Below are 9,509 nucleotides of genomic sequence, written 5' to 3' on the forward strand. Positions count from 1 at the left end.
CTTTTAGCAATTTCCTAGTTTGTTAGTTAAAGATTTCAAGTGTGTTTTTGCTAAACGTTCTGGGTTTTTTTTTTCTTGAGTTGGTTTCTGCTGTTTGCTGGGCTGAAGTAAGTTGTTTCAATACTACAAAGGTTCAGAGTTTACTTTGCTGCTCGTTGCTTATTTTTCCGCCATCTAGGTATTTATCTCAACTATGTAATTTTCAGAGTATTCTAAAATTTACGAAGATAAAGTTCAGATATTCACTTGTGTTTATTTATTAGTGTCAGTGCATTATTGTCATGTTATAAAAATAGAGTAATATTTGTTCATGTATAAATGCTGTCCATGTAAGCTAAAAATGAAAATGTTGTTAGTTTTTAATTACTCCATAAAGCATAAGTGTTGAAAGTTTTGTCTTTGCTCTTTCATGCTATGAGTAACTTTAGCCATTTAAGCATGTTTGATATTTTGAGTTAACATTCTTGTGAAGATAAGTAACTAAGTGTTAGAGCTTAGTCATTTTACTGCTGAGAAGACAGTTGGTTCGAATGAAAATTGCATCTCGAAAGGTCCGAATCTTTACTGCCTTTTTACATGTTTGTGTAAATATATTGTGGCATTTATTGGAAGTTGAAAGTGGAACTTTCGAATTCATGTGTTTTCTTGAACTCTTGGGCAATGTTTTTGTCCTCTCATTTCTTATCATAAAAATTTAAACTCTTAGCGTGTTTTATCTTTTTACCTGGGCTTGATGAAATATTTTTTGTGTGTCAGTTTTGCCTTTGATAGTTTCGATTAGTATGTAATTGTGTCATCGAAAATTTTGAATATTGTCAATTAATTTACACTTTGTTAACTAATAATTTTTAGAGTTTGGCAGAAGTACATCATAGGGGTTTTTACTTAAAAAAATAATTCGTCAGGCCAAACCGTAGCCTCAATTGTAACCCCAACCGTGATGCACAGCTAAACCATAACGAATTTCAGAAGCTTATTCTCTTCGGTTATTCAAGCCTCTCTTGAACTGTAGCCGACGGTTGGTGAAAATGTGTGACACGGTTTGACTTGGGATGAAAAAAAATAGCGTCATGCCAAACCGTAGCCTCATCCGTAACCCCAACCATGACGCATAGTTGAACCGTGAAGAATTCCGGAAGCTTATTTTCTTCAGCTCTTCAAGCCCTCTTGAACTGTAACCAACGGTTGATGAAACCGTGTCACACGGTTTGACTTGGGGGTCTTGATTATTCAATTCTCAAGACTCCAAACATAGTATCTTTTGCATGAATTCTCCGAGTGACTCTCCAAACGTCCTTCAATAATTCTAATAATCAAGCAATAAAAGCGGACATAGGAAGAACATAAGAATCATATAAATCACAGTTTGTGCAAAATTAATTCAAGCAAGTTTAAGTCAATAAAAGTAATCGTGCTAGAACCACGCGACATCTTCTCCTTGGTCAACAGAATTCCTTACTCGAATTTTGTTTTCCTAGACCAATAATAATAGAGAACCTTCCTTTGAATAGGGATTCAAATAAAAGCTGACTTGGAACACCCAAAAATTAATTTCAAGTGGCGACCCTAAACAACAAAATAATCCATATTTAAAATTATCACTTTAGTCGGTAAAACTCTTTAACCCACAACTATCCATAATACACATATTCTTTGCGGTAAAAAGAGGGTGTGACAATCTATGAGATTATTACTAATGTATTAGATCGTCATTATAGCGCACTATTCAACGTCTTATTTTGTTATCTACAATTTACATTACTTTATTTTAATTTTTTAATTGTCTTTCTTTTTTACGGACCGAGGAGAAAAGCTAATCATGTTCTTTTTTTGTTGTGCAGATTTTATATTTGCGTTATTTTTTTTGTGTTTTTTTCACTATTTTTCTTCATTATTGACTGAAGAAAATAACTAGTGATTTTCTTAGTATTACTTGGTTTGGATGTGATTGAGGAGGCTGAAGTCCCCCAAGCCAAAGTCCATGTTGACCTCTAGGTTGTCCTCCGGGTTGTGTAGGCTGAGATCTCAAGCATGACTAGTAATTTTTGGTCTAGAGATATTTGCCAAGGTCTATATTTGTGCTTCATGTTCTAGAGGCCGAGGTCCCTCTGTTGGGCACGTGCCCATTGTCCTGCCAAAGGCCCAATGGCCTAATCCTATCTTTTGATTTCCATTTCTATTCGGAATTGGATTCGGTGTTTATTCCTATTTTGAGTAGGTTTTTGGCTTTAAGAGAAAGCACCACTTATGATCTATAAATAGGACAACCTTGGAGAATTATTCAATGCTCATTGATACAAGTCTTTGAAAGACTTAAGCACATAAGAGTGGTTTTTGAGAGAGCTTTCATCAAGAGAGAAGAGAGAAGAGAAGTATTTGTTTTACTGCAGATTTTTATTCCGACCAGCCAACTTCAAATCACGTTTTGCGATTTGTTAACTGTTGGATCGGGCTGAAATTTTGACTAAGTGTTTGTAACGTCTTGATCTTGGATTTGAACGGTAGATCGGATTTGGAGGCTCGTAGCATCTGATTTCGAGCCTCGAACAACAGCTTCATTTTTGTGGATTATACTCTTTCTTCAATTGATTAGTTGTTGCTCTTGTTGCTATTGTTGCTCCGTGTTTGGCACTTGTTGTGTAGCCAATTTGGAGAACTTTTGTAACCCTCTTATTGTTATAGTGGAGCTTTTTGGATCTTTGTGATCCCGTGGTTTTTACCTTCGATTTGAGGGGTTTTCCACGTTAAAATTTGGTATTCTTTATCATCTTTATTTTCGGGTTTGCCTCTTCCTCGACATAACAGTGGTGTCAGAGCTTTGGTTATTTATCCAAGTTGTCACAGAATGGAGGCGAATATGAGTAAGATGGTATGTTTAAATGGAAGAAATTATAATGTTTGGAGAAGCAAGAGGAAAGACTTGTTGTTCGTAAAGAAGATGCATCTACCCCTTTTTTCAGCTCATAAACCCGAGAGTATATCTAATGAAGATTGAAATTTCGAGCACCAACAAGTATGTGGATATATACGACAATGGGTTGAAGATAATGTTCGCAACCATATTGTGAACGAGACACATGCGAGATCATTGTGGGAAAAGCTAGAGACGCTTTATGCTTCAAAACTGGGAATAACAAGTTGTTCCTGCTAAAGCAATTGATGACCTTTAAATACAAGGAAGGCAGCCCTATCCTTGATCACATAAATGATTTTCAGGGCATCCTTGATCGGCTGTCTGGAATGGGAGTTAATTTTGATGATGAGATACAAGGACTTTGGCTTCTTAATACTCTGCCAGACTCTTGGGAAACTATTCGTGTTTCTTTGACAAATTCAGCTCCTGGAGGTAGGGTGACCATGGAATATGCCAAGAGTGGTTTGTTGAACGAGGAAGTAAGGAGAAAATCTCAAGGTTCGTCCTCGCAAGCAGATATCTTGGTTACAGAAGACCGGGGAGAGATAGAACAAGAGGCTCGTGGAATAGAGGTAAAAGTAGAAGTAAGTCAAGGTCCAAATACCATAATATTACATGCAACCTCTATGGAAAGAAAGGAAACATCAAAAGGTTTTGCCGCAAGTTGTTGCAAGACATTAGAGAAGGAAAGAAAGTTGAAAATAATGAGAACAATGTTGTTGCTATTGTTCGAGATGACCTTCTTTTTGCTTATGATGAAAACGTCATCAATTTGGTATCCCATGAGACGAGCTGGATAGTAGATTCTGGAGCTACCTCACATGTCACACCAAGAAAAGATTTTTTCTCATCTTGTACTCCAGTTGATTCTGGAGTGTTAAAGATGGGCAATGCTAGTGAAGTTAAGGTGTTTGGTGTTGGCACAGTTTGTTTGAAAACTAATAATGGTTCAACGTTAGTTCTTCAAGATGTCATGTATGCTCCAGACTTTCCTTTCAATTTGATCTCCGCAGGAAGATTAGACGATGAAGGTTACCATAATGCCCTCGTTAATGGCCAATGGAAGCTCACTAAGGGCTCGTTAATAGTGGCTCGAGGAGTCAAGTCTGGTTATTTATATGTGACACAGGGCTCTATTCTGAATGACTCAATAAATCTGGTCGAAAGTGATACTTTATCAGAATTGTGGCACAGAAGATTGAGTCATATGAGCAAGAATGGGATTACGTGTTTGGCTAAGAAAAGTTTGCTTTCTGGAGTAAAACAAGCAAAGCTAGAAAGGTGTATCCATTGTTTAGCTGGCAAACAGAAAAGGGTTCCCTTTCATAGCCATCCTCCTGTCGACGCCCCCTTTTTCTCGCGAAATCGGGTTTACGACATTTGGGAAGACAACTCTATTCCCGTTTGGGAATTGGGCTTTTTTTTTTGGAATTGAAGAGTCGCCACCTAATGATTAAGTGCATTAGGACACTATGGATTTTTGAGTTGGAAAACCAGAGTTCGGGTAAGGGCTAGAAATTATCCCGAGGGGAAGGTGTTAGGCACCCCTCAAGATCCACTAGTGTGGTTCCCGGTCATGTTACAATTATGACTTTACAGATAAGCAAGTATGGCTCAAATAAAGGGGCTTGCACACAAGTTAGAACTCATTTGGGAATAGATAAGGCAGAATTTTTGTGAAAGAAGGATTCAGATAACTTATCGAGAAAACGAGTAAGAAAAGAAAAGAAACACAAAAAGGGAGGGGAGTCCTAGGTTTGTGAAATACATGGATCATCCGCACAACACCGGTAGCCAATCATACGCATGGTGTCATCGCGTGATCATCATCTCCATGTCTACCCTTCCCACCCTGTTAAGGTATTAAGCGCGGAATGGTATCGTTACTTATTGCATGCTATTACCCGTCCCAGTCCTATCAGTCCCGGAGGCATTTGGGACTACTAATCCTAAAGGGAAGGGAGTTGGGGCTTTTCAGAGTTTAAAAGGATAAAAGTCTAAGGCGACAAACAAAAACACATAAGCAGCTAAGGGGAAACAAATAGCAGTTAAAGGCTCAAACAGGCCTCCTCACTTAAGGAAACAGATTGTTTAGCACGACTTGCAAATATTGGTTAGGTCTTTAATTAAACTTAACGTAGGAAGGGTGGTGGATAAATCACATATTTTCAGATGAGAAGTCCAAATTAGGCTTGCCTGCTGGTTGTAATTATTAATGACTGGTGTAATTGATTAATTACCTACAGGTTTGCCTAAATGAGACCTGGGATCATGATATCTAACATCGCGGAAGGCAGGCTGATTTAAATGAAAGGTTACTGATTTAAGAGGCTACAAAATCTGCAGATTAAACGACATTTTACTACTGATTTTAAAACTTGCAAACGAGCTAGATGGTTCAGATTCATTAGTTATCCCTACAGGCATGCTTTCTACGCGTGATTAATTTAAGACGTTTGTAAGAGTGCAGGAATCCTATGGGCATAGTATCTAGCGTTTATTTGTTATGTTAACCTATAAATGGTCTGCCTAAGGTGTGTATGCAAAAGCGCAGAAACTTATGAACATGATTGCTAACGCAAATGAACAACTTATAGGCAGGATATCTATATGCAGTAATGAATACCTTATAGGCATGATTTCTAATGCAAATGATCAACTTATAGGCAGGATATCTATATGCAGTAATGAATGGATTTATAGGCATGATTTCTAATGCAAATGATCAACTTATAGGCAGGATATCTACATGCAGTACTGAATACCTTATAGGCATGATTTCTAATGCAAATGATCAACTTATAGGCAGGACATCTACATGCAGTACCGAATACCTTATAGGTATGATTTCTAATGCAAATGATCAACTTATAGGCAGGATATCTACATGCAGTATGGAATACCTTATAGGCAGGATATCTACATGCAGTAATAAATGGATTTATAGGCATGTTTCTAAAGAAGTACTGAACTTATAGACATGATATCTACCCCATATGCATTGCATGAGAGTCCCTCCCCCACTTTTACTATATACCCCACAGTTATTACAAATTATTACAACTTGAAGGAATCCAGAAAAAAATAACTAAATAAAATACATCAGAAATTGGAATTCCAACCAAGGAGAGCCTAATTCAGGCTCCTAGTCTGACATATGGAATAAACCAACATCAAAGGATCAGATTTTCCAAAGCCTTTCTCTTATTTGGGACGTGTCAAAATTCCAAGGAACTTCAAGAGTTCCAGGCAATGCTTATACCCCAAATATCAATATAGGGTCACAGTGCAGTGTGGAAGGGCCAGCCCTCAAATGTCCAATTTCAGAGGGAACTCAAGGTCCCAAGGCAAGGCTCATAGGAGGGGGGCAGAACTTAGATACTAGGAGTAAGTGTAGTGCAATGAAAGGGAATTAGGGGGAGGCCAGGGCAGGCTGGTGGTCATGCCCAGCAATTGGGATGCTGGCACACCCCTGACCAGCCTGTCAGCCTTAGAATTGGGGAGTTAAGACCTTGTTGAAGGTCAGGTTCAGCCCTGGACAGCAATTGGGATGCTGCTAGACCATACCTTAACTCAGCACACATAGGGGAATGGGGTGTGGGGCAATTGTTCATACAAGCAGCAAGATACAAAGAAAGAGCAGGCAAAAGCATGTGGGTATTTCAAAATTAGCTTTACAGAGCATTTGAAAGCAGACATAGATACAAGGACTGTAAATAAACACATTAGAATGATACTGAAATTAATTTTAGGACATACCAGTTGCGAAGAAGCAAGTAAAGAGAAGCAGTAGCCTTGTAAAAGCCAGTCAAGAAGCAAGAATGCTATAAGTTCAGAAGAGAGTTGTGATGTTTAGTGTGCTTAACCGTGTGTGTAGTGTTGAAGAAAGTCATGTATTTATAGTGCAGAAAAGAAGCAGAAATAGGTAAGAATAATCAATCACACAAGGTTTCCCTTTAATTAAGGGATTCTGATTTCAAACGGGCAAAGTAAATAAGGAATGAGGTTAATTAAACACTTTTCAAAGTAGTACAAGAAAGGGGTAAATACATAATAGTTATTTAAGGGAAAGATTTTAACAGTACACGGTTGTATAATTAAGGAAAGAGAATCAATTAACAACCAATGAAATCAAAGTTACAGGCTTTGCTCGAATGAACCAAGTCAAGAAAAGCAAAGAGAGGTTTTACTTAAATTAGCACCAATCAATTAACCCCAAAAACAAGGATTCTGATTCGAACATAAGTTGGAAAGCCTTTTTGAAGAAAGATTTTAACACACATATAAAAGGGACTGTCATGCTAATCAGAAGAGTCTAGTATAGAAGAATTCAGAGTCATACACAAAGAAGTTCAAACTCAGTGCATGGATCCAACGTGAGTTTGAGAGAGTCTAAGGCTCAAACAGAGGCCTAGTCTAAACATACAAGACCAAACTCGCCAAAAAACCCCAAAATCCTAGGTTTTTGACTTGAATCAGATGCGAAGAAGACAAAAAATGAGGGAACAAGCAAATACAGTAGAAAGTTTAAAGCAAACAGAGTAAGGAAATTAATTCGAAACATAATGAGAGCAAAGAAACAGTAAAGGAAAACATGCTTAAGTAGGTATTCTAGAGGAAACTTAAAAAGGTAAAAATAGTAAGAACACTTAATGAACACAGTAGAAAAATACAGTAGGCGAGATCATAGTGGAAGAAAGTAGCAGAGCATAGTGAAAAAGCATACAAGCATATAGTGTGGAAAACATAGTAGAGGAACATGCATGGTAAAAGAAGAACATAAGAACATAGTAGAGGCAAACATACACAAAGAAAGGAAAAGAAAAGTCGGAAAAACACTTAAGCTTTTTTTTTCAGAAACCCTAAATCGGAAAGAAGTGACTTTGAAAGTAAAATTTTTGAAGAAAATTTGGGGAAATCTTTTAAAATCTCAAAATAGAGCATGAATACACACAGATCTGAAGAGAATCGGAGAAAAACCTCGAACAGCTAGGGTTTCGGATGAACCCTAGAATGAGAAAGGCTTGGAAAAGGTCCGATCTAAGTCGGATAAGGCTGGAAACAGGCTCAGGAGGCTAAGATACGCCGGAGCCAGGCCGGAAACCTCAAGTCGGCGGAGGTCTGAGTGGAGACCTTTGAAGTCTAGCCTCAAACCTTCGAGTATCAGGCATATAGGAGCAATAGGAGGTGAGTATGAGGTTTCCATGGCCTGAGAAGCCATGGATTCCGGTGAGAATCGAAGGGGATTAGGGTTCATTGGGTGGCGGCGACTAGGGTTTACAGAGAGAATGGGAGAGGAAGGGGATTCAAGGGCGGCGGGTAAAGGGAAATGAATTTAGGGTTGGGGTGTTGGTAGATTAAAAATGGAAAGGGTGTGTTTGAGCCGTTGATCTTTTAGATCAACGGCTGTGATTAGAATAGTGTCCGGTTGGGTAAATTAAACGGGTTAGGGGTTGGGTTGGAATGGTCTAGAATTGGGCCTGGAATGGGGTCAATTAAGGGGATTAATGTGGCTATAATTGAAATGCAGATGGGCTATATATTAAATAGCCAATTTTCCCTTTTTAATTTAATTAAAATAGTTAAAATGATTTTAAAGACAAATTAAAAGCACTGAACTAATTAATAATATATAAACATTAATCTAAGTATACTGGGAACAATTTTATAATTGTAAAACGCTATTAATCGTAATATAGGCTATAATTGCAATTTTATGCAATTTAGCTTTAAAATTATCAAATAATTTTATAAAAATATGCTAAAATTACCTTAATTATATTGTGGCGTAAATATGAGGATGGAAATAAATTACTCACCAAATGATAGTTTTTGGGAATAATTATTGGATTTTGTACTGCTAAAACAAATAATAAAAATGATTTTAAAAAGCTTTAAAAATTAGGAAAAAATACCAATACTCTTGGGCATGCTTATACATGTTATTTTGAGAATATTTTGAGTATAAAAAATAGATGAAAAATTGGGTATCAACAGCTGCCCCTCTTTACCCGGGAATGATGAAAGAGTTATCGGGTAAAGATATGATGGCCAATTTTGACTGAAAGAAACGACTTGAAAAAAGAAAAAAAAGTTTTGACCGAGCTATGGTTCCTGAGCTGCCTACATATCCCTGGTATTATAGGAATCAGGTCATATGTAGTTCGGGATACATCGGCGGAATATGCCGATGGAGGTTTTGAAAAGGACGGACGCAATATTTAGGTTGGGAAGGATGGTCAGGGACCGATGGGCTGCGGGAACCGGAGCGAGATTGCTCCTGCTGTAGCGGCCGTTGCCAGCTGGTGTACTTGCAGATGAGCAATACAAACATATCGTGCATAAATTTAAACGTGATGCAAGTTCCCGTTGGACCATGAATGTTGTCTTTGGACGGGTAGGATGACGTCCTCAGACCATGACGTCCTGGGCCATGAAGCGTATAATAAAAGATTTGCAGGCCATGAAATGATGTTCTCGGGCTATGATAATGGTGCCTCCGAACCATGATGCCTTTGAATAATGATGTGCAAAAGGTAAAGACGGGGTCCTCAGGCCATGGCATGGCGTTCTCGGGCTATGAAAATGGTGCCTC

The sequence above is a fragment of the Nicotiana attenuata genome, unplaced genomic scaffold (assembly GCF_001879085.1).
Source record: "Nicotiana attenuata strain UT unplaced genomic scaffold, NIATTr2, whole genome shotgun sequence".
Taxonomy (NCBI): domain Eukaryota; kingdom Viridiplantae; phylum Streptophyta; class Magnoliopsida; order Solanales; family Solanaceae; genus Nicotiana; species Nicotiana attenuata.